Raw genomic sequence first — 27,142 nt, 5'->3', positions numbered from 1 at the left:
TTTTTTCGTTAAACTTGGCCAAAATTTATAAAGTTTGACTTAAATCAAATCTAATGTGCAAAGTAAATAAAAATGGATGGAGTAATAAATTACCAGTCTAATCACAATTCATTCCGGCCTATGCCAACAACCATCCAGTCTCCCAGCCCCAAAGAAAAAAATTCTGATCACCGAAAGTCGTATTTTTTAATAAAGAACACTCACATTATTTTAAATATATCATCAACAGATAAAAATCCTAATGAGTGCAACTCGGCCTTTGCATAGCTAAGATGTACGCCACAATCCTTCAAAAATAAATGTACGCCACAAACTATAGTCTCTCAAACAAAGTAAGAAACACGACATCTTAGCAACAACAAAGCCCGGAATACACAATGGAACTTGGGTCTAGGCGCACCAGAATAGAAGAAAAAATAAAATAAAATAAAAACAATCTGAAACTTTTTGAATAAGAATTGTCTAGTGTACTAATCCCTGCTGTAAAGTTTCGCAATAAAATGACTTTCGTAGTATCCGGAGTGAATAAAAACAAAATCGACGCTATATTAACCTACTATTCAAACATTTTGTACTTGAAATATTTTCTTTTTTGCCTTTTGTCTTGAAAGTTTACATGTGAGTAATACACTGGCAATGCTTGTTCCAGCAAAGTTTCACTTTTTTAAAATATTTTTAATTATTATTTTCACTAAACGGGTGCGCCTAGACACCGGTTTGAAAACTTTGGAACACAACAAAGCCATATTATATTAGACCGAAACTACGCCTATTTCCAAGGAGGAGGACTGGTCCAGAGATTATGTTGTCATTCATGTTGGGTAAAAACCTCCCCGGCCATCTGCTCCAACCGCATAAATACCGCATTGAATAGCAGTCGGTACTTCATTCAGTGTAGTGTAGACCACCTATGAATCTAGTGCGTACAACGAAATAACCTGCATAGGAGAATAGATTTTTCCATTTAAAACACAATCTTTTCTACATAGTCAAAGCCACCATAGTAAGGTTGACGCTCCCACCCTTATTACAGTAGTAAACCCATTTGGTATCCCCTTCAGCCAGTGACCCTACATATTGGCAACACTCATCAGTGGATACGAATTGGACTCTATTTAGATGGCTGACCATGTAGAGCACACAAACTTACATTAAAAAATGTATTTGCTTGTCTCGTCATGAGTACAAAAACTATACTTGTTGATTCCGTGTCAGTTTCGACGAGCAATATTGTCTTTAATTGACACAAGTCCCTTTCCAAGATATCACATGAAGATTTTAACTTTCAATGACATCTTTGCATTTCCAATTTTGTTTATTGTTGTCCATTAGAATCTCTAAGTATGGTAGTGCATGGTATGTAGAGTCAACCGAGAAGGATCTAGATGCCGTTAGATTCTAGCGAGACATCTCAAAGTCCTTGTGTCAGGTTAATCGAATCCAAACGGGATAAAATATGTTGCCATGCCACAATGCCGAGGGGGCCAATAAGATTCCTCTAAAATTAAACATCTGAAGAGGAGGAATTGAGCATATGTGCAAGGATATCATTTTTAACGTGAACAATGTGGTACAAGGTTGTATGATGTTCCCGGAGTGTGATGTTTCCTAGTCATTTGTCCTCTCAGAGATGTATCTCGGAGTCTTCCTTTATTCTGAAAGATCCAAAGCAAAAAAAATGTTTCTTTGTTGCCACCAGGCCAACCAATAAATATGAACCACCAGGCTTCTAGAATGTTCGGGACACAACTTCCTGGCCTAGATACTTCTTGCATAGTAAAGTGTCTCAAACACCACCGTCGGTAAGTAGCTTGAAGAGCCATTTACTAAGTAAGGCGTCATTCTTGGCCTGGAAGTCTTGGGTACCTAGACCTCCCTGGTCTTCTAGTCGACAAACCACACTTCATTTGGTTAGTCCATACTTTTTGTTTTCACTATTTCCCGAAAAGAATCTCGATATGAATTCAGTTTTTGTAGACCCCTTTGGAAAGTTGAAACAATGAGAGCATGTAGAGAACCATTTTCATAAAAACATAGTTGATCAACACCAGTTGTCCACCAATGGAAAGCAACTTGCATTTTCATCTGTTCAAACATTTCTCTAAGCACTCTTCGACAAATTTGCACTCTACACAAGTGAGAAGTTGATAATGCATTAGAATTATCAAATATTTAAATGGTAATTGGCCTTGTGGACAACCAAATAAGTTAGTGTATTGTGCTTCCGCCTCTTTGGCTTTTGTGAAGCAAAGCAATTCACTTTTATGAATATTAATTTTAAGATCCGACGTTTGCGCCAAAGCTAACAACAATAGTTTTAGATTCCTATCCTTATTCACGTCATGTTCCATAAATTAAATTGTGTTCTCGACATATTGTAATATTGAGAGTCCACGAGATGTGGCACTACTCCCATAATTTGGTTGTTTTTTTGGTGCCTCCGATCAAAGTAGTTAGCATGTCCATGACAATGTTAAATAATATTGGAGATAGTGGATCACCATGACTATAAATGCTAATTGAGAAATAACTATTCCTATGTTGATTGAAAAATAGTCACTCCCATTTTATTCCCATATAGGCTTTGTTGATCCAACTCATCAAAGTGGGGTAATACAAATGAGTGTATGAGTCACGGGTGGGCTGGGCTATGAGCTTCTTTGGACCACATGGTGTTAGGTATGCGTAAAACGATTCTTGAGCTACTCCCTCCAATTCCCCGATAGTAGTTTTCATCAACATAATCTTCAAAGTTAAAATTGAACCACTAGTTCATTCTTTATAAAACCATAATAATTTACGCAACCATCTTTTAAACATAAGTTTTGCTCTATTGCTCATATGTCGAAAGGATAGTAGAGTCAATGAAAACAAAACAAAACAAAACAAGACCATAGGGTTAGCAAAACATCAAAATACAATGTTTCACATTATTATTGAGAACACACATTTTTGGTTGCACGAGCACTTGCATAGTTTAGCATAACAACGATAAGTCAACATCTGAGACCTGATCCTCTCAACTTCTCCTCAAATGGCATCACAAAGGTTGTGCTCATATCTCAAAAGGCAACAAAATCAATGAGACAAAAAAATGTTAACAAAACATCAAAGTACATAGTATTTCACACTTATTTTGGTTGCACGAACACACACATAGCTAAGCATGACACTGAGATGTCAAAATGTGAGACCAGGTCCTCTCAACTTCTCCTCGACAATGGCATCCAGCTTATTTGCCATCTCTTCTGTCAAGTGGTTTGTCCAATCACCGACCTTCCCAGTCCTAAAGTAGGCAAATTTCTCCATTGGCAGCCCGCCAATCCTATCAATTGCTCCTGATGAATTGATTGGTAAGCTCTTGAGCTTATCGAAGCTACACCGGTGCATGACATCCTCCACGACTCTACGGCTCACCTCCTCCTTGGTGAAGGGGACACAAAGGAACTTGGCGAGCATATTGACATGCTTGACCAGTTCGGCCATCATCTTGTCATACTTCAAGAAACGGACATTGTCGCTCCCCACTATGCTTTTCTTCCATAAACCAAGATTGTGTTCCCATATAGGCCCATACGGGGACAGCCCATCGGAAAACAACTCAAATGCTTTATCCATGGGCATGGTGTAGTCCACGCCTACCTTGTTGGTGAAGTGCCATAAGGACACAAACACGTCATTGGGATTGTGGCACACGTACACAACACGGCAACCAAGATTAGACACGGACGGAGGTAGCAATGTGATCGGCATGTGGGTGGTGAGGAGCCTAGGTGAGGCAAGCTTCTCGAGACCAGCAAGAGGGTGGAGCTGGCGGTAGGGCATCTCGAGAAACGGCACTAGGTCCTAAGGGTGGTGGGTGAGCAGCGGGTGGTCATCGTCGGCGGCGTGGCGGAAACGGTTTGCGACGATGAATGCGAGGGCCTTTAGCCAAGTGCGGTTGCACTTTGGGAACGTGACAAGGTGTTATCGGGGCGAGCCTCGAAGCACTCTTGCACGAGCATGACGCTTTGCAGTTGTGGGGTCTCAACCAGTAGCCTTTTTTTGAAGGCAAAGCATAACTTTACAGATTAATTAACGGTGCTTGGGCATATAGCCCAACACGCGATTAGCCACAGTGGGCGGTACAGTTGTGTTATACTCCATACAATTATTTGGTAAACACATACGACCTATTTGAGCTAATTCATGCGCAACAGAATTTGCCTCTCTATGGCAAGCTCGTACAGTGAATTTTGAGAACCACATCTTAAGTTGGAGTTTTATGTCTTCGATTACTGCAGCAAAGGGTGAGGAACCCGCCTTCCAAATGTCTAAAGCAACTCTAGTGGCACCAATGTCAGCTGTTGTCGCCACCGCTGCGGCCATTGTGCTAACCACAGTAGCAAAGGCATCGGGAGTGTGGTCTTGTCGACCGGCGTGAGCTACTATCACATGCCCCTCATCATCCCTGGCCAAAATGGCCCATCCTCCAACACTACTCCCAGGTGTAAAGGCCCCATCAAGGTTGACTTTGATGTCACCATGAGCAGGTGCCTGCCATATAGCTGAGGTCATTTTACCTGATAGAGTATACACTTCCTCATATTCCATTGCATCACATCTCACTTGCCTAACTATCTCTAATGTAGCGACTGGAAGCTCCCCTTCTCGAATCTTGTTCCTGTTGTTCCACCAATGCCACAAAAAAATTAATATAAGCATCCTTTTCCTTTCATCCAGCTCCCACAACTTATCAAGCATTGCATGCACCCCCCTGATTCTCTCAAGCTGCATGCGTTCCTGCTCAAGGCCCAGTGCTCGCCATCCTTCCTTGACCAGCTTGCATTTTATAAACATGTGTGCCCCATCCTCCTCCGCCCTCCCGCAAATGAAGCAGCTAGAGTGCTCCAGCCTCATACCTCTCCTCTTCAGATTAGTGCAAAGTGCCAATGGCTGGTGCTTCATCCTCCAAATGAACATCTGCAACTTTATTGGGCACCGCATTTTCCATATGCGTTTCCAGGTTGGGTCATCATGCCTCTCCAATTTTCCCGCGCCCAAGGAACTCGATCCGGGTGCCCCTGTTTGTACTTGCTTGCATAACTCAACATGGAGCTTATAAGCACTTTTGACTGAATATTCTCCCTTCGTATCAAAGTGTCGGGTTGTAAAGTCATCCACCCCCTCCCGAAGCGGGATGTTTAGGATCTGTTTCATGTCCTCCTTGCAAAAGGTGTCTCGGACAAGCACCTCATCCCATTTTCCAGTGACTGGGCTGATTAGCTCACTGACCGTTGTGAGGAGGCTGGCCCCCGGTGGTGTGATAACTCTCCGTGACCATGGTCTCGGTATCCAAGGGTCCGACTAGATGTTTACATTGGATCCGTCCCCAATTCTCCATATATATCCCTGCTTCACGAGATCCAATCCATGGAGAATGCTCTGCCAAGAATATGGGATCACATCATGGACTTCAGCTTTTAACACCATTCGCCTAGGGAAGTATCTCACCTGCAAGACCTTTGTGCAAAGGTTGTTCAGGTTTTGGAGGAGTCACCAGCCCTGCCTTGACAGCATTGCCATATTGAAGCTATGCATATCTCTGAACCCCAATCCACCCATTGCTTTCGGCTAAATTAGCTTGTCCCAACTTATCCAATGCATCGAGTATTGCTTGTCCTGCTGACTCCACCAAAACTTACCTATTAGTGTGTTCAACTCTTTACGGAATGGTTTGGTGAGGTCGAAACATGACATGGCAAAGGCAGGAATAGCTTGAGCCACGGCCTTCACAAGAACTTCTTTGCTTTCTTTTGCTAGGAGACTTTCTTGCCACCCATGAACTCTCCCACATATGTTGCGCTTGATATAATTGAACGCTCTCTTCCTGGATCGCTCGACATGAATGGGTAGACCGAGGTATTTGGCATTCGAATCCGCGTTTTGTATTCCAAGGGTGTTCTTAACCGAGTTCCTCTCTGCGTCTTTTGTATTCAGACTAAACTTTATGTCCGACTTTTCCACATTGATACACTGCCCAAAACAGTCCTCATACAACTGTAAAGCACCATGGAGGGTTGTTGCTTCCTGCTGCTCCGCTTTGATCAATAACATTGAATCGTCCGCGAAGAATAGATGTGATACACCTGACACCCTTGGGCAGATTTTGACTCCATGTAGCATACCATTCCGTTCTGCATCCTCAAGCAACGCTGACAGTCCTTCCACATAGATTACAAATAGGTAGGGAGACACCGAATCTCCTTGCCTTAGGCCCCGTGGCGGACTGAATTGTTGGGTAAGCTCTCCATTCACTTTGATCTGATATCTCACTGTCCTCACATATTTCATAATTACCTCAACCCATCTTCTGCTGAAACCTAGCTTACTCATCAGTGCCTCCAAAAGCACCATTCGACCCTATCGTAGGCTTTGCTCATGTCTACTTTGACCACCGCATACTCAGCCTTCCCGGTCCTCTTATTTAGTAAGTAGTGGGACAACTCATATGCTATAAGGACTAGTCTCCCCAGCACAAACGCGCTTTGATTCTCTGAAATGATACCAGGAAGAACTAGCTTGAGCCGGTTTGCAATGACTTTTGACACTAGTTTGTATATCACACTGCATAGACTTATTGGCCGGAGATCCTTGATTCTCTTCGGGTTTTTAACTTTAGGTATGAACACGACCATTGTATCATTCCAGCCCTCAGGGATCTCTCCTCCATTCAGTACAGCTAGCACTTCTTCCACTAGTTTGTCCCCCATAAAATGCCAATGCATCTTAAAGACAATTGTCGGCATCCCATCAGGTCCCGGCGCCTTAAGGTCGCCAATATGGTCCAACGCCGCCTTTACTTCTTCTCAGGTAAATGCTGCATCAAGTGTTGCATGCATGTCGTTGGTCACCCGCGGTTGGACTTTGTCGAGCAGTTCTGGCAACCGGTGAGGATTGGAGGTTGTAAAAAGTTCCTAAAAAAAGGAGCGCATGTAGTTAGTTAAAACCTCCCCCTCCTCCACTACAACTCCGTCCTCCCTTCTGATCTCCTTCAACCTATTTGTTCTCTTCCTTGCTGAGGCCACAGACTGCAGATATTTGATATTATGATTGCCACCCTTCAGCCACCACATGTGAGCTCGTTGCTCCAGTTTCGTATGCTTCTTCTCCTTCAGCTCATGAACTAGTGTATGGAGCCTTGCTTCCTCTCTGATTTTTGCCTCCGAAATAGGTTCTTTCATGCATCTCTCCAGCTCCCTCTGCGCCTTCTTAATCCTCCTCTCAAGCTCTCCCACAACCTCTCTACTCTAAGTACCTATTTGTGTTGCCACCGTTTTTAGTGCATGGGTGACATCTCCTCCTCCTCTGATCCCCTCCAACCCATCTCCCATGCATCCTTGATCACATCTTCACACCCCTCCTCCTGCAACCACCGTGCCTCAAATCTGAAGTTATTGTCCCCATTCTTCCATTTTTATCCACCCCTTCCAGCTGCACAATTATTGGTAGATGGTCTGAATGTCTCGGTTCACCATTGATTACTATGAAATTTGGGAACATCTCACACCACTCCTCATTTGATGTTGCCCTATCTAGACGCTCGCAAATATATATCCGCAGCTCCTTACCATGGTTCCTCCAGGTGAATGTATCTCCTTCATACCCAATGTCTCTCAAGCTACACTGGTGCAAAGCCTCCCTAAACTCATCAAGGTAGTGTTGAGGCCGGCCTGCTCCCCCTACCTTCTCATCGCTTGCTAAAATCTCATTGAAGTCACCAAAGCATAGCTACAACCTTCATCCTTGGTGTTGTTGATTGATATGTCTCCAATGTATCTATAATTTTTGATTGTTCCATGCTATTATATTATCTGTTTTGGATATTTAATGGGCTTTAATATGCTCTTTTATAATATTTTTGGGACTAACCTATTAACCAGAGGCCCAGTGCCAGTTTCTGTTTTTTTTGCCTATTTTAGAGTTTTGGAGAAAAGGAATACCAAATGGAGTCCAAACAGAATGAAACCTTTGTGATGATCTTTCTTGGACCGAAAGCAAACCAGAAGACTTGGAGTTGAAGTCAGAAATGCCACGAGGTGTCCACGAGGCAGGAGGGCGTGCCCAGGGGGTAGGCGCGCCCCCACCCTCGTGGGCCCCTCATAGCTCCACCAACGTACTTCTTTCTCCTATATATACTCTTAGACCCTAGAAACATCATGTGGAGCCACGAAACCATTTTTCCACCGCCGCAACCTTCTGTACCCGTGAGATCCCATCTTGGGGCCTTTTCCGACGATCTGCCGGAGGGGGAAACGATCTTCGAGGGCTTCTACATCAACACCATTGCCTCTTCAATGAAGCGTGAGTAGTTTACCACAGACCATCGGGTCCATAGTTATTAGCTAGATGGCTTCTTCTCTCTCTTTGATTCTCAATACAAAGTTCTCCTCGATGTTCTTGGAGATATATTTGATGTAATACTCTTTTATAGTGTGTTTGCCGAGATCCAATGAATTGTGGATTTATGAACAAGATTATCTATGAATATTATTTGGTTCTTCTCTGAATTCTTATATGCATGATTTGATATCTTTGCAAGTCTCTTCCAATTATCGGTTTAGTTTGGCCTACTAGATTGATCTTTCTTGCATTGGGAGAAGTGCTTAGCTTTGGGTTCAATCTTGCGGTGTCCTTTCCCAATGGCACTAGGGGCAGCAAGGCATGTATTGTATTATTGCCATCGAGGATAAAAAGATGGGGTTTATATCATATTGCTTGAGTTTATCCCTCTAGATCATGTCATCTTGCTTAATGTGTTACTCCGTTCTTATGAACTTCATACTCTAGATGCATGCTGGATAGCGGTCGATGTGTGGAGTAATAGTAGTAGATGCAAATCGTTTCGGTCTACTTGACACGGATGTGATGCCTATGTTCATGATCATTGCCTTAGATGTCTTCATAATGATGCGCTTTTCTATCAATTGCTCGGCAGTAATTTGTTCACCCATCGTAATGCATGCTATCTTGAGAGAAGCCACTAGTGAAACCTATGGCCCCCAAGTCTCTTTTCTATTATATTACATCTCTTTTCCATTATATCGCATCTCGTTTACTATTTTGCACTCTTTACTTTCCAATCTATACAACAAAAATACCAAAAATATTTACTTTATTATCTCTATTATATCTCACTTTTGCGAGTGACCGTGAAGGGATTGACAACCCCTTTATCGTGTTGGTTGCAAGGTTCTTGATTGTTTGTGCAGGTACTAGGTGAGTTGTGCATCGTCACCTATTGGATTGATACCTTGGTTCTCAAAACTGAGGGAAATACTTATGCTACTTTGCTGCATCACCCTTTCCTCTTCAAGGGGAAAACCAATGCAAGTTCAAGAGGTAGCATTGATTAAGAATTTTTAGCAGCCTCCACATTTCCTTCTTCCTAATCGATTCAGATTCTCCGGACACCCCTGTTAGTCTCTAGATCGATCCAAATCCCTTGTTACATCCACATCAACATGCCTCCTACCATATGAGCTTAAAGTAACGTCCACTCCTCTCCTCCAGAATAAGGCCACCCATCTACCACTACCTTCATCCTTCCAAGCAATCATGTTGGCGAGCCCCAACAGCCACCTAAACCTTCCCAAGTCTTTCTCCTTCATTCTAGTCTCACACAGAAACAAAATGTCGGGATCCTCCGCTCTTCCCAGTTCGAAAAGAGATTGAATTGCTGGGCCATTCCCAAGTCCACGGTAGTTCCAACTTACGAGTCCATTGCTCCCGGCGGGGTTGCACATGCAACCCGGCCGATATGCTCGTGTTCTGGTCCTCCATTTCTGTATAGTCATCACCCTCTAGTTCTCCTTGCATGGTACTGCTCCTTTCATCTCCTTCCATCTTACTCTTCTTACTCATAACTGAGCCATCTATTTCCATCTTATCACTCTCCCTCTTGCCTAACTTAATTCTCGGGTTCTCGCTCTGGTCACCTTCCCCCGCCCTTGCCTTCCTTGTGAACTTCTTCCCTTCCTTCGTCCCTTCGTCCTTCCCAACAGTCATCCCCATTCGTCCTTTCTCCTTAATGCTAGTCTAGCCCCGCTCCTCCCTTGATGCTTTCTCCTTAACCGTTGTGCCTTGATCCACACCAACGGACCCAGCATCTACCACCATGTCTACATTTTCCTTCACAATGTCGATTTGGCTCTCCATGACTACCCCGGCCTGTAGGGATCTTGTTGTGTTTCCCTCTGTTTGCTTGTCTCCTTTGTCGGTAAGTTTTAGCGAACTCGTTACTTCGTTCTCCCCCCCCTGCTCCCTTCTCACTACTTTTAGATTCCACCCCTTCTTTCCTCCAAGAGGGGGGCATCGCTTCCCGACCCACCAGATCCTCTAACCCAACTGTACTATCTAAGATCACCCTAATACTGGTTCCCATCACTCCCTCTGCCTCCACCTAGACTTCTAGCGTTGCTGCTTCGCCACCCATCGTTCCATCTGCCTCTCCCTCCTTCCTCCTCCCTCTTAGTACTATCCTCCGCCCTCATCCAAGGGCCATATTGGGGAGATTCACCCCTCATAGGTATCATCTTGCATTCCTTCTCCTCGTGTCCAGTTATCCCGCATGTGTAGCAAAAGTCTGTCATATGTTCATATTCAAACCGGCACCAAAGCAACTATTTCTTATTTTTTCTTATTATTGCTATCCTATCCCTTCGCTGCCTCCTCCACCATGCTACCATCTGCTTTCCTCTCCCTGTCCAGCACAAAACCTCTCATCAGTGGTTCCGTAATATCCAATTTCACCTTTACACGGAGGTATTTCCCCACGGCTTTCCCATCATGCCCTACATCCACATAAATTAGCTCATGAAAGCCAGCACCAATCCTTTCGCCTGTGGCTCTGTTCATATGTCCGAGGGGTAGACCAAACACACAAACCATATTGGAATCAGATTGAAATCATACTCATCGACCATCTTCTTTGGGTCAAATTCTTCCATTACTAGGAGCTCCTTATCAAACCACCACAACCCTTCCTCCAGTGCGCGCCTCCATCCTGTTGGCTGGCAAAGGGTAAACAGGAATACATTGGCCTCTACCTCCTTACAGTCAAGACCCTTTATGGGACACCAAATCCTCCACAGAGTTTGCCCGATCACACTTGCATGTGCTGGTTTCTCAGAGAAAAGCTTGCCAATTGCCTATGGTTCATTGAGCGCCCAGTCGATTGACTTCCCTTTCTCCGCCTCTCCAATCTTCAGCCCCCTCTGAGGGAGTCCTGGATAAGGGGGTATCCGGACAGCCGAACTATGTACTTTGGCCGGACTGTTGGACTATGAAGATACAAGATTGAAGACTTCGTCCCGTGTCCGGATGGGACTCTCCTCAGTGTGGAAGGCAAGCTTGGAGATTCGGATGTAGATCTCCTTCTCTATAACCGACTTTGTGTAACTCTAGCCCCCTCCGGTGTCTATATAAACCGGAGGGTTTAGTCCGTAGGACACAACAACAATCATATCATAGGCTAGCTTCTAGGGTTTAGCCTCTCTGGTCTCGTGGTAGATCAACTCTTGTAATACTCATATCATCAAGATCAATCAAGCAGGAAGTAGGGTATTACCTCCATCGAGAGGGCCCGAACCTGGGTAAACATCGTGTCCCCAGTCTCCTGTTACCATTAGCCTTAGACGCATAGTTCGGGACCTCCTACCCGACATCCGCCGGTTTTGACGCCGACATTGGTGCTTTCATTGAGAGTTCCTCTGTGTCATCGATGTAAGGCTCGATGGCTTCTTCAACCTTCAACAACACCGTCCAGGGTGAGAATTTTCTCCCCAAACAGATTTTCATGTTCGGTGGCTTCGCACTGCGGGCCAACTCGCTTGGCCATCTAGAGCAGATCGACAGCTACGCCCCTGGCCGTCAAGTCAGGTTCGGGAACCTAAACTACATTGCCGACATCCGCGGAGACTTGATCTTCGACGGATTCGAGCCCACATCAGGAGCGCCGAATGATCATCACGCGCATGACTTAGATCTGTCGTCGGACAGTGTTCAGGATATCGCACCTGCCATGGCTCCGGACTTTGATCCAGAGCATATCATGCCATCCGAGGACGGGTGGATGGACCCTGCCATGGAGGGCGCACACCTATCGGCATTGGAGCTGAACACAGACTCCGCTTCTAAGGAAATATGTGTCTCCGAACCGCGTGCGTCCATGCCCATCGAATCTGATTGGGCTCCGGTCATGGAATTCACCGCCGCGGATAACTTCCAGCACTCCCCCTTTGGCGATGTGCTAAATTCATTAAGGTCTCTCTCTCTCTGTCAGGAGATTCCTGGCCGAACTATGTTCGGCTCGAGTGGGAAGCAGGCAACAAAGAAATTCGTTACCCACCCACCACACACTTCATAGCCACGATCGATGATTTGACCGACGTGCTTAACTTCGACTCCGAAGACATCGACGATATAGACAACAATGCAGGAGAAGAACAGGAACCGCCACCCACAGGGCGCTGGACTGCCACCTCTTCATATGATATATATATGGTGGATACTCCCAAAGAAAACAATGGCGATGAGGCAACATGAGATAACCCCTCAGGGAAGTAATCAAAGCATGGGCGTCATCGGCGCCGCTCCAAGCCCCGCCACAGCAACACCGGCACTCGAGAAGAAAATAATCCAGATGGCGCCGAAGAGGAATACAATCCTGATCAGCCTACCTTCGAGCAAGCCGAACAAAAACACGGGTAGGTCAGCCCAGATGAACAGGCGACGGACGGATACTTGGAGGACGATAACTATAGGCCCCCCTCCGAAGACGAGATGAGCCTCGGGGATGACGAATTCGGCGTACCGGAGGATCCCATAGAGCAGGAGTGCTTCAAGCGTCGGCTTATAGCCACTGCAAGAAGCCTGAAAAAGAAGTAGCAACAGCTCCAAGCTGATCAAGATCTGCTTGCAGACAGATGGACCGAGGTCCTGGCAGCCGAGGAATACGAGTCGAGCCCCCCATCAGGGGATACCCAAAGCACAAATCGCTAGAAGAAGAGGTCGAAGAGCCTGAGGTTCCAACACAAGATGAGGCTGACCGACCACCTCGTGGCCAGGATAAAACGACGTACCAGTCCGCACCCCCACGTCGGTTCACTACGGCCTGGGGCAACACGCAGGACCTGCGAGACACATTGGAAAACAACGCAGGACAACCAAGATCGATCTACGGATCAGGAGGGCGCACCACAACACATGACGATGATCGTCATGCCAGATACACTAATAATAAATCCGGTCGGGCCAAACATAACCGACCAGACCTATCCGGACTACGTCGTGACATAGCCCGGCACAGAGGCGCCGCACACCCCCTCTGCTTCATTGATGAAGTAATGGAACATGAATTCCCAGAAGGGTTTAAACCTGTCAACATCGAGTCATACGATGGAACAACAGACCCCGCGGTGTGGATCAAAGATTTCCTTCTCCACATTCACATGGCTCGTGGTGATGACCTACATGCCATCAAATATCTCCCACTCAAGCTTAAAGGGCCAGCCAGACATTGGCTGAATAGCCTGCCAGCAAACTCCATTGGCAGTTGGGAAAATCTTGAGGACACATTCCTCGATAACTTCCAGGGCACCTATGTGCGACCACCGGATGCTGATGACTTAAGGCACATTACCCAATAGCCCGGAGAGTCAGCCAGGAAATTTTGGACTCGGTTCCTAACTAAAAAGAACCAAATTGTCGACTGTCCGAACGCCGAGGCCCTGGCGGCCTTTAAGCATAATATCCGCGGCAAGTGGCTTGCCCAACACCTCGGCCAAGAAAAACTGAAGTCCATGGAGGCCCTCATGACACTAATGACCCTCTTTTGCGCGGGCGAGGACAGCTGGCTGGCTCGCAGTAACACCGTGCCAGGAAACTCTGGCACTTTAGATATCCGCGACAGTAACGGAAAGCCACGGCGCAATAGACACAAGCGTCGGAACAATGGCGACAATGCCGAAGATACGGCAGTCAATGCCGGATTCAGCAACTCCAAATCCGGTCAGCGGAAGAAGCAGTTTAAAAGAAACAATACTGGATCATCCAGTGTGGACCGCATACTCGACCGCTCGTGCCAGATTCACATCACCCCCGATAAATCAGCCAATCACACTAACAGAGATTGCTGGGTGTTCAAACAGGTCGGCAAGATAAATGCCGAGAACAAGGACAAGGGGCTGCACATCGATGATGACGAGGAGCCCCGACGTCCGAACACTGGGGGACAGAAGAAATTCCCCCCCAGGTGAAAATGGTAAACATGATCTACGCGACTCACATCCCCAAACGGGAGCGAAAGTGTGCACTTAGGGACGTCTACGCCATGGAGCCCGTCGCCCCAAAGTTCAACCCATGGTCATACTGCCCGATCACCTTTGATCGTAGGGATCATCCCACCAGCATCCGTCACGGCGGCTCAGCCGCATTGGTCCTTGACCCAATCATCGACGGATTCCATCTCACGCGAGTCCTCATGGACGGTGGTAGTAGCCTGAACCTGCTCTATCAGGACACAGTGCGCAAAATGGGCATAGATCCCTCACGGATTAAGCCAACCAAGACCACCTTTAAAGGTGTAATTCCAGGGGTAGAGGTCCGCTGTACGAGCTCAATAACACTGGAAGTGGTCTTCGGATCTCCGGATAATTTCCGAAGCGAGGAGTTAATCTTCGACATCGTCCCTTTCCGTAGTGGCTATCATGCACTACTGGGACGAACTGCGTACGCTCGATTCAATGCGGTACCGCACTATGCATACCTCAAGCTCAACATGCCAGGACCCTGCGGGGTTATAACATTCAATGGAAACACAGACCGCTCCCTTCATACGGAAGAGCATACTGCGGCCCTTGCAGCCGAAGTACAAAGCAACATTCTTCAACAGATAGCCTATTCCTCAACAACAACCCCGTGCACCATCAAGCGAGTCCGGAGCACCCCGCAGCAGGATGGTCGGGCGCGCCCAGAGCTCGATTAGCAATCCGGCCTCCGCAATACCCCCACTGAGGAGGCATTTGTGCCACGCGTACACAACTACGCACTCAAAATAGCATGGGCATATGCGGAGTCAAGTCGACGATGCAGCTCACAGTGCGGTTCAGCCCCCACAAGGCCCGCACATCCTTCAACTTCCTTTCTTTTCAGGACCCCACTTTAGGGAAGCCCCTTCAGAGAATCGGACTATCGGACTCATCACTTAGGGGAACACCAAGGAGGCAAGAGGCTTTGCACACAAGGGAATACCCAGGTGGTCTCTTTCAATGATCGTTATACCTGTTTTTACATACCTTCATGCAACCTGCCCTTGGATAGGACATGTCAAATAGTCTTATTTTTCTATGCTTAATGCATTAATTGTACACATACGCCTTGCCGCATTATCCAAATAACAATGGGAAATAGTATACAGCGTCAGCTTCTTATTACTATCTTCATATTTTCCCTTGAATATTTATTCAATATTGGATCCGAACACTTTGGTACGATCTGTGCGCCAGGGGCTTTCTATTGAGCCCCATAATATGGCAATAAAAGTCTGAACACTTTTGACAGTGCGTCACCCCGGACTTATAGCATTATATGCATCAGCTCCGAATCATGTCTTGGGTCAATAGTTGGGTTAGCCCGGCTCCCTTATTTTGGTACCTTATGTTCCATTACATCAGCTAAGGTAGCATAGGGAGAACTACTGTGATTGTGTTCCGGTTCTTCCAGACAAGCACCTCAGTAGAGAAAGCCGAAAACTGACTGTCATGATGCGGCGAGAGCTGGTTGCTGTTCGCGAGGTACTAAATCCTTAAAGATTTTTTCCGCTTAAGGCGAGGAATCGGCCTTGCCCGATTTAGGCGTGTATAACGCCCCAGTTCGGCCTTCCGAATACTAGGGGCTTCGCCGAAATTTAAAATTATAGACTTCTATGGCCAAGTGAGAGTTATAAAGCCGAATAGTCCGATTGCCTTGCTCGCTGTGCTAAACACCTCCTTAAAGGACCAACAATTTGGATAAAGAGTGTTTGGCTTTTCCACAAACACCCCAGTACTAGTTACAAGGGGGAAGAAGTCGACGACTGGCCTACTTTTAGATTTTGATAAACGGTCGCAGAGAAGGTAATATTTGAAATCAAACAAAGCGTTATATAGCACAAACAAACTCGTTCTCATATCACAAAGACGACATGAGTACATTCATTCAAAGATTATGTTCTTGGCACATTCATTTGCCACAAGACGAGTGCCTTTCATAACACCATCATAATATTTTTTGGGGTAGCGATGCTCCTTACCCTCCGGGGGTCCATCCTTCACGAGCTTCTCAGCATCCAGTTTGGCCTAATGCATCTTCGCGCGGGCAAAGGCCCGTCGGGCACCCTCAATACAGACGGACTGCTTGATAACTTCTAGCCGTGGACACGCATGCACCATCCGCTTTACCAGGCCAAAATAGCTGTCGAGCAGGGGCTCGCCAGGCCACATCCGGACTATGAGGTCCTTCATGGCCAGTTCAACCGCATTGTGAAGTTCGACCAATTGCTTCAGTTGGTCACATAGAGGCATCGGGTGTTCGGCTCCAGTGTATTGGGACCAGAACAGTTTCTCTGTTGAGCTCCCCTCTTCAGCACGATAGAACTCTACGGCATCTGAAATGCTGCGTGGCAGATCTGCGAAGGCCCCTGGAGAGCTCCGAATTCGTGTAAGTAAAAGAAATGACTCCTCCACATGCTTGCTTTGCATAAATAATGCCTTACCCTCCGCTATCTTCTTGGCCACCTGGATTTCCTGGAGGGCCTTTTGGGCTTCGGCCTTGGCATTTGTCGCGCTCTGGAGGGCCTCCGCAAGCTCAGACTCCTGCGTCTTGAAGTCATGCTCCAAGGACTCAAACTTCTTGTCGAGCTCCTGAAGCTCTTGCTATACCTCTCCCACCCGAGCATCTTGCTTTTCGCGCTCGGTGCGCTCCGTAGCCGCCTTAGCATCGGCCGCGGACAGCACTTTCTTCAGGGCCGCCACTTCGGTCGTGGTCCCTATTTAAAATCATGATGCTTTTTCTTAGCATCATCAATTTTTCTCCTCTATATGACACATGGACGGGGCTTCACTTACCTATCTTCTCCTCGAGCTGCCTCTTCACGAGGTCGAGCTCTTCTTCGGCCTGCCCCAGGTCGTGCTTCAGTCCGGCAACCTCAGCTGTGCGCGCAACGGTAGTCTGCAGCAATGCCTGCTTGTTAACATAGACAAGTACCATTAGCTTCCTGTGGTTTCTTAGTTGACCCTCCGTTTGGCTTTTCCTTCCGAACACCAAACAGAGTATCAGGGGCTACTATCTATCGGGTGATATTTCCTCAAGCTTTTTTACTTACCTCAAAGCCTGTTAGCAGGCTGGTGCAGGCTTCGGTGAATCCGCTCTTGGCGAACCGAACCTTCTCAATTATCGTACTCATAAGAGTACGGTGCTCATCGTTGATGGAAGCGCCTCGAAGCACTTCCAACAAATTAGCCGATGCCTCCGGCTGGGTGGAGGTCGTCGGCGCGGCTGGCTCGCCCTCCTTTGTGAAGGGTTGCCTACCGTAATCTGGAGCCTTTGGAGGCTCCGGCACAGTAACCGGCTGGGAGCCAGATTTGTTGTGGCTCCCATTAGCATAATCCATGGGGTTCTTACCCCTCATGTGTTTGGCTCCTGGGATTTTGCCCTGGGGGACCTCCAGAACGACTGCCCTCTGCTCTGGTATCCTTTGGGACAGCACCTCGGTGTCATCCGCGGGTCGTGGGGAGGTGGCCGTCGGGAGTGAATCGCTGATCATCTTTGACTCACTCAAGGATCGCTCCGAAGAGGATACCCCGAGGTTGGACCTGGCCGGACTGCATATATGAGTTCGGCGTTATTACAAACCATGAAGGCGAAGCCGCACGAAAAGTATAACAGAGTGCGGATACTTACGACCTCGCCCGGGGCTTATCCCTGGGTAGCCACTCCTCGTCGTTGTACGCGGCGGTAGTGGAGTGATCTGGACGGGACGCCTTTCCCTTCTTTGGTGTTCCAGCCTCCCCTGATGGGGCAGCCTTCCTTTTCTTCTCCTCCCGAGTGCGGGGAGGGGGCATTTCCTCATGTTTCCCCCCGTCTCCATGGGGGGAATCCTGTTTGGTCAGCATGGTGACTTAAAAATCCTCCCACGAATGTACTGGGGAAGGAACATCTTGTGATAGTCAGAGGACTTACCGGATTGGCGAGGCGCTTCGCGCTGAGTCCATGGTCCTCGGAAAGGAAGGGAGGAACTTCGCTGGTCTTGAACAGTACCCTCATGACGTCTTTGTGCGTCGTGTCGAAGAGTTCCAGCAACATCTGGTGTTCGGCCGGATCGAACTCCCACATATCGAATGCCCGTCTTTGGCACGGGAGAATCTGCCGAACGAGCATGACCTGGACCATGTGTGACAAGCTTGATCTTCTTATCCCTCATACTTTTGATGCAGGTCTCGAGTACGGTCAGCTCCGTGGGTTCGCCCCAGGCCAGGCCCTTCTTTTGCTAAGAAGTGAGCCGCATGGGGATTCCGGATCTGAATTTGGGGGCCGCCACCCAGTTGGCGTCGCGCGGCTGGGTGATGTAGAACCACCCTGATTGCCACCCTTTCACGGTCTCCACAAAGGAGCCGTCAAGCCATGTAACATTGGGCATTCTGCCCACCATGGCGCCTCCGCACTCCGCCTATTGGCCGCTCACGATCTTTGGCTTCACGCGGAAGATTTGCAACCACAGGCCAAAGTGGGGCTTGATGCGGAGGAAGGCCTCGCACACGACGATAAACATCGAGATGTTGAAGACAAAATTCGGGGCTAGATCGTGAAAATCTAGCCCGTAGTAATACATGAGCCCGCGGACAAACGGGTGGAGTGGAAATCCTAGTCCGCAGACAAAATGAGGGAGAAATACTACTCTCTCCCGAGACTTTGGGGTGGGGGTGATCTGTCCCTCTGCCGAAAGCCTGTGCGCGATGCTCTCGGCCAGGTATCTGGCCACGAGAAGCTTGGTAATGTCCTCCTCTGTGACAGAGGAGGCCATCCACTTGCCTCCCGCTCCGGACATGCTGCGGTCCTACGGAGAAGGTGAGAACTTGGGTGCTGGGGCTCGAGAGTGCGAGAACGGATGATCAAAGGAGGAAGAAGGCACTACTAGAAATTAAGCCAATAACGACCAACGTCTAAAAGTCTTGGTTGTTATTCTTACGATGAGCTAGTCGCACGTTTAAACTAACCCCACGAAACCTCCCCAACAGCGATGGATATGCCTGTCGTTATTTTGGTGGCCGTTGTTGATTTAATACTCCATATATTTGATACTTTTATTTATTTTTAGAGTAATTAGCATCCTTATCTGGTGAAACGAGGGAGATAATAGGAAGAAAAATAAAATTCACTTCTAACTATCCCTACAGTCTCGCGTCTAGGTAAACCACGGTGGCGCGTCCCCTCTCAGATTGAGCCGCTCGCCCCTGCAGCCGCCACTGCCATGAATGCCGCATGCCCACGTCGTCCCCTTGCCTCATCGCCTCCTCATCCCAGGACACCGACCCAGATGCGCTCGCTGCCGAGGTCGTCCGAGTGGAGCAGAGGATCCACGCTCGCTGCCGAGTGGAGCAGAGGATCGACGCTCGCTGCCGAGGTCGCCTGAGTAGACCGGATCCCTTGTCGGGTGCTCGACGAGCAGCGCAACGGGGTCCAGAGGATCAACGCCGAGATCAGTTCCGCATCCATCGGATCTAATAGTTCAGTGACGAGGTCAATACTCCTACGTGTTGGTCGGATCTAGTTCGGTGATGATGTCAGTGTTGCTACCGCATCGGCCGTATTTAGTAGCGGGCTGGGGATATTTGGAGTGGATCGCTAATGGTTTAACAACTGTTCTTATTCAGATATTTAGATGGGAGGGGGAGGTAGAGGCGGATACGATGCAGGACTCGTTTAGGACGGAGAACAGAGGTGAATTCGGGTTGTAGTCTCTCGCATGGCATGAACATGACAGATGTATCGGGGACGAGCATTGCCGGGACGTGCATAGGCTGCCGTGTAGCAGGTAATTAACTAGCTAAATTCTTCACTCTGACCATTTTTGTTTGAGATTTTTTTTCAATTTGAAAGTGAAGATGTAAACCTGGATGCAGGTTTGTGGAGGTGATGGCGCCAGTCTTGTGAAGGGATGCTTGGAGATGCGCGTGGCACTGATCTAGGTACGTGCATACACTTTTCAGAACAAAGACGTTTTTTGGCTTGCCTATTTGAAAGTGAGGACAATGTGTTTGGCTGCTGATTATTTTTAACTTGTACGTACATGATTGATAATTTTGGCTTGTGTGGACTGAAAAGAAGAGTTAACGAGTTTGATCTTCAGAATGACCTCGTCAATCGATGGCCTATTGACTCGTACATCTAGAGATGTGTCAATGAATGCATAGCCTAATTATTGAGCAACAACGTCTAAAAAGATATCATGTGCGATATATAGTCGTGTATACCTGATGTATACTTTTTTTCACTTTTGATTTAATTTGTTAGAATCCCAAAGAGCAGATTGCCATTGTAGACGCTCAGTACATGGTTCATTGTGCAGTTCCCATGCTCCAGGGCGAGGTAATTGTAAGTTTTTCTTGTAAGCTTAAACTTCTCAAAAATTGATGTCTCCTTGCGTGCTCTATTTTTCATATGCTCACCACTTTGAAGCTCCTCTTCTCCTCCAGAATCACAAAGAAAAGCCAGGAGGCCGTTTTGAGGTATGTATATCACTCACTCTTGAGAATAATATTTGGTTTTAATTTGTTGGGTATATGTGTTAAGAAATTAGCTGGGTATATGACAACAACCAAAAAAAGTTCATTTTTTTCTGAGAAATAAAATAACTCCAGTTTTGCTTGAATTAGAAAAGAAACATTCCAAATAATATTTGCTTAAAATAGTTTGCCTTTGTCGCACAAGGATAAGGACTATTGAAGAATTCAAGTGGAAACTTGTTGCTTTATGATATTATCCTCTTTGCTAGTTCTTTTATATGTACTGACATATAAACCATTAGTGTTTTTTGTAGAATGGATGGTCCACCTTAAAAGTAACATCACGAGGCATTGTAGACATTGGTGAAGGATGATAAGGACTTGTTATGGTGTCTCATGAGTGAAGAGAAAACATTTACTGGTTGTTACTTGAGTTTTTTGGTACAAATGAACATCAATATTGGTTGTTCTGGATAGTGTTTTTGGTTAGTAATTTCGCAATGGTTTTTTTATCTCCAAATATGTATGTGGGGAATTAGAGACATTGCGAGACCAATATTAAGTAAGGCGGAATTGGTTTCTAAACTACAAGCTGGTGAGCAAGCGAGGCAAGTGCTCGAAGGAACGTTCAATGGCATGGTGCAAGAGGTGTTAGAAATTAAGTGTATTGTGTCTAGTATATTAGTAAGTGATAGTTCTCATGTAAGCCAACTTGAAGTTTCTTAAAGGATATTTTAATGTATGTCAGAATATAGGTATTTTTATCAATAAAAGAGGCTATGATCCTTTAAAACCATATTCTCTTGTTTTTATATTAATATGGATGTTAATATTGAAACGTTGGATGCTGCATAAAGTGATTGTTGAACGCAAAATTATTCTAAATATAAGTGGTTCTGAAGGATATCAATGTGTGAAGAGAGTGGTTGCTAATGATACTTTGGTCAGCATGATAACATTATTAGCGACGACAATTGTGGTCGCTATTTCCATGGGATTGACGACCGCACACCATCTCGTCGTTACAAGATAACGACCACAAAAGGTATGTGGTCGTTATACTTTTAACGACGGAGCCTACTACGACCAGCAGATTGTGGTCGTTAATGACCCTTAACGACCACAATCCGTCCTTTAACGACCACATATACCGTCGTTAAAAACCATTTTCCTAGTAGTGAGGCGTGGGTGAAAACGGGAGATCTTTGTCCCTTTATAAAGGCGGTGCAGAATGTGCGCCTCCCCACTTGCCTCTCGAAATCACTCATTTTCCAAGCGCCTCGATTGATGGCGCTGGTGGGGTTACCCATACTCGTATTGATGGAGATCCCGCGATAAGGGGACACGATCTCTACTTTCACAAGACGTGCCAAAGAAACTACCTCGCGATGTGTGCGGGAGCTGGTTGTGAAAAGCGGTTTGAATAATGACCGGACCATGGCGTGTTGTCACGTTGTGAAGGGTTGTCAGCAGTTTAGATTTGTGAAATGTTATTCTCTCTACGGTGGTATATGGAATTTGTCTTGCAGAGCCGGACACGGTCCTTGTGTTCGGAATTTATCTTGGAGTATTCGGAGATGGAACCCGCCTTGCAATGCCGAAGACAATCTGCGCGCCGGACTCATCGTCATTGAGCCTGGTTCAGGGGCTACTGAGGGAGTCCTGGATAAGGGGGTATCCGGACAGCCGGACTATGTACTTTGGCCGGACTGTTGGACTATGAAGATACAAGATTGAAGACTTCATCCCGTGTCCGGATGGGACTCTCCTCGGCGTGGAAGGCAAGCTTGGCGATTCGGATGTAGATCTCCTTCTCTGTAACCGACTATGTGTAACCCTAGCCCTCTCCGGTGTCTATATAAACCGGAGGGTTTAGTCCGTAGGACACAACAACAATCATACCATAGGCTAACTTCTAGGGTTTAGCCTCTCTGATCTCGTGGTAGATCAACTCTTGTAATACTCATATCATCAAGATCAATCAAGCAGGAAGTAGGGTATTACCTCCATCGAGAGGGCCCAAACCTGGGTAAACATCGTGTCCCCAGTCTCCTGTTACTATTAGTCTTAGACGCACAGTTCGGGACCCCCTATCCGAGATCCGCCGGTTTTGACACCGACACCCTCCTCTCCTCCTCTGACAACTTCAATCCTCTCATCAGACCTTCGACATCCCCCATCCCCCTCACCTTCGCCTCCAAACCTACAGTAAACCCTAGGTATGAACTAGGTGGTGTACGACCGTGCTCCCTAGTACGCGGAAGGCATATCATGGATGGAATGGGTGGGCGGACAATTATAGGGGTCGTTGGATGGGTTTAGTAGGGGATGGCGGCTGTAGGAGGAAGACGAACCAGCGATCTAAGCCGCCACACTGCCAGGAACCCTAGTAGTGTCGAGATCGCCTTCGAGATCGCCTCTCCGTGAGTTACGCCAACCGCCACCGTTAGAGGCGGACTCTCAGCCAGCAGCCTTGATACAGGACCCAGCCTCCTTGCACCTCTGCAACAAGGCTCTCTCCTCCTTCATCCATGATGTTGGTATGGTTGCTCTCGCTTTGAGCTGCTGCCATGGCCAATTTTTTAGGTAAGCTGGGGTTTGGTGCGTGATTTTGATTGTGATCACATCTAGATATAGAATGAGTATTTGTAAGGGGCTATACACAAAGGGAAAACATTGAACTAGCTTGTCTGCCCTCGTATTGAATTGTGCGCATGTATCACAAGCTCTACTAGTTTAATTGCACGTGACTGTCAAAGTGGGCGCCGGATATGCATACACAAGGCAACACTTGAGCAGTTGAGCTGTACCTGATTAACTTGAGTGCAGTGAGCTAAACCAAAAAAAGTAAAATAAATAAACTATTCGGGGAGAGAGGATTTCTTGATCCTTAGCTCCATGGAGCCCTGATTTTGAAAACTTCAAAAATCACGTTTTAAAGTTTCAAAAAATTCTAAAAATAAATAAGGACGAACATTTAGATTTTATACTACATTTCTGTAAAAGATTTCATGATCAAATACACATTGGTGTGAGCTGTATAAAAAATAGACTTTTATAGTGAATAGATTTCATGTGCAAGAAAGACATGTTTTCTTTGTGTATCTTGAACCAGAACGTATTTCTTCATGAAAATATAAGGGCGTGTATTATACATTCATAGGTTCACGTGTAATTTTTTTCAGAATTTTCTGAAATTTTCAAATATGTTTTTGTATTAAAAAAATAAATTTCACCTGCGCTTTGATGTCGTTTCATTGACCGGTGTTCTTTCCACATTATGGGTATAGTCTTCGTCGTGAAGAGAGGCGTTGGGTGGGTCGTCATGCTTTTGTTACATGTCGCAATGTTGGTGTCTACCTGTGGTGTTCACATGGGTCCTACATGAACACCATAGTTACCTGTGAGTATGGCCATAACCCCGTACGCAATGAAGCACACTCTTACAAACGAGCCCCACGAACGGTGCCTGTAGCCCTGAGCCACCGTAGCCCATCATTCTATGTAGCTTAGTAACTTATTAGATGCTCATAGCTTAGCTAGAGGAACGACTTCGCTCGATCTCGGTCGGCATGTGTGGTTTGGTCAAGCACATGGCAAATTTTCTATTTCAAACCATTTTATATTCTAATAAAGCAAGTTGTTCTAAAAGAACCGTATTTGAATTTTGAATCTCCCATTCATATGAACCGCAAGATTACTTGTTGGGGTTTTACTTCTCACTTGCCGCCATACTATGTTCATGGCATTTGTTGGACGCGTTGTGTAACACGCGCACATGTTTTTGCTATCAGTTATTGTTGGGAAACATAGGATGCAATTTCAAAAAAATTCATATGCTCACGCAAGATCTATCTAGGAGATGCATAGCAACGAGAGGGGAGAGTGTGTCCCCATACCCTCGTAGACCGAAAGCGGAAGCGTTAACTTAGCGCGGTTGATGTAGTCGAACGTCTTCTCGAATAAACCGATCAAGTACCGAACTACGGCACCTCCGAGTTCTGCACACGTTCAGCTCGATGAGGTCCCTCGAACTCTTGATCCAGTAGAGGCACGAAGGAGTCGATGAGTTCCATCAGCACGACGGTGTGATGACGGTGTGTGTGAAGTGATCCATGCAGGGCTTTGCCTAAGCACTACGACAATATGACCGGAGGAGTAAACGGTGGAGGGGGGCACCGCACACGGCTAAACAATTGATGTGCTTTAGGGTGCCCCCCGCCCCCGTATATAAAGGAGGAGGGGAGGAGGCCCGCCACCAAGGGCGCACCAAGGGAGGGGGGAGTCCTACTAGGGCTCCACTCCTAGTACGATTCGGCCCCCCTCTTTTTTCTTCTTCTGGAGGGGGAAAAGGGGGAAGGAAGAGGGAATAGGAGAAGGAAAGGGGGGCGCGCCCCCTCCCCTAGTACAATTTGGACTCCCCATGGGAGGGGGCGTGTCCACCCCTTGTGGGCTGCCTCCCCTATCTCCTATGGCCCATCTAGCCCAACAATTGCCCGGGGGGTTCCGGTAACCTCCCGGCACTCCGAAAAATATCTTAACCTTCCCGAAACCATTCCGGTGTCCAAACATAACCTTCCAATATATCAATCTTTACCTCTCGACCATTTCGAGACTCCTCGTCATGTCTGTTATCTCATCCGGGACTCTGAAGAACCTTCGGTCATGATACATCTCCAACAATCTATAATTTTTTTATCATTCCATGATGTTTTATTATCAATCTTGGATGTTTTATAATCATTATATAGTCATTTTATATCATTTTTTGGTACTCACCTATTGACATAGTGCCAAGTGCCAGTTGTTGTTTTCTGCTTGTTTTTTACATCGCCGGAAATCAATATCAGAAGGTGTCTTAAAACGTCACCGAAGATGTCCTAGTGTGAGGACTTAGTCATGTGGTAGCTTGAGAGGGGTTGATCGGAACGATAGATGCAACACACAAGACAAGGATTTAGACAGCTTCGGGCCCCAGGAAACATCATCCGGTAATAGCCCTACATGCTATTTGTGGATAGGTCTCATTATGCTTATGAGGGAGACGCCGTAAATCCGGCTCTCCTCTAGTTGTGTCTAGCCTTAACGATTATTTTCTTGCCCTCCCTCTTGGGGTGCCCCGCCCCTCCTTATATAAGTTGAAGGGGCGAGTTACATGTAGAGTCAAACTTGGATTAGGACTTAACCTATTTTGACGTCTTACCATGGCCTTCTCACCATGGGCTTCTTAACGTCTTGGGCTTCTTAACGTAAGCCGGTTTACAATCCGATCTTACAATCTGACTTACAATCTGGCTTACCACCTGGCTTAACTATCTGGCTTAACTGTCTGCCTTAACTTTTTGGCTTAACTGTCTGTCGGCTTACAATGCTTAACTGTGTCCGCCAGCTTAGAATGCTTGACTGTGTCCACCGACTTACAATGCTTGACTGTGTCTGCCGTCTTACAATGCTTGACTGTGTCCGTCGGCTTACAATGCTTGATTGTGTCCGCCGGCTTACAATGCTTGACTGTGTCCGTCGGCTTACAATGCTTGACTGTGTCCGCCGGCTTACAATGCTTAACTGTCCGCCGGCTTATAATCTTCCAGGTCACCAACGAAACACCAAGTCACAGCCGGGTCATATCTTCGGCCGGGTCACACCGCGGGGTATATCCCCGACATTAGCCCCCAGTTTAGTTTGGATTCATCCATGTTAAACTGATCCTGTAAAACAAACACAAGAACAATTTTGACAGATTGTGCTCCGGGTTAAGAACTCTTGTAAGCCGGCACCTGATCATCCTTAACTCCTTGGTATTTCCTTCTTCTAGAAAATCTGGGTCAATAAGCCATCTTCTCACCCAAAAAACATTGGTCATGAAATACTTACCTGATTTTCAGCCAGCTTGAAGATGTAGAACTTGCCGATTTATCATTGCCAAAAATATCCAGTTTTATAAATATTGATAGCACCGGGTTATAATTGTTGCGAGCATCAAACGTGAAAATGCACCTCCTTTATATGCATATCACTTGTAGCCCCCAAGTGTCGGGTTGTCATGCTTGCGGCAACCTGGGACTTGTAATTGCCTTATGCTCATAAAAACTTCAACCAGTGTAGCCCCCAAGGGCCAGGTCATTATGCAATAATGAGCAGTGACTTTCTACCTCCTTTATATGCATATCACTTGTAGCCCCCAAGTGCCGCGTTGTCATGCTTGCAGCAACCTGGGACTTGTAATTGCCTTATGCTCATAAAAACTTCAACTAGTGTAGCCCCCAAGGGCCAGATCATTATGCAATAATGAGTAGTGACTTTGTAGATATGACCATGTAAACTTTGAACAGCAACGTGTA

The 27,142-nt window shown here is 46.6% G+C and overlaps 1 pseudogene; it reads right to left on the bottom strand.

Annotated features, from left to right (window-relative positions):
- Positions 1–3,180: 3,180 nt before the first annotated feature.
- Positions 3,181–23,373, bottom strand: LOC119281993 (annotated as a pseudogene).
- Between the last annotated feature and the right edge of the window lie 3,769 nt (positions 23,374–27,142).

The sequence above is a fragment of the Triticum dicoccoides genome, chromosome 3B (assembly GCF_002162155.2).
Source record: "Triticum dicoccoides isolate Atlit2015 ecotype Zavitan chromosome 3B, WEW_v2.0, whole genome shotgun sequence".
Lineage (NCBI taxonomy): Eukaryota > Viridiplantae > Streptophyta > Magnoliopsida > Poales > Poaceae > Triticum > Triticum dicoccoides.
This window is presented reverse-complemented; position numbering and strand designations above follow the sequence as displayed.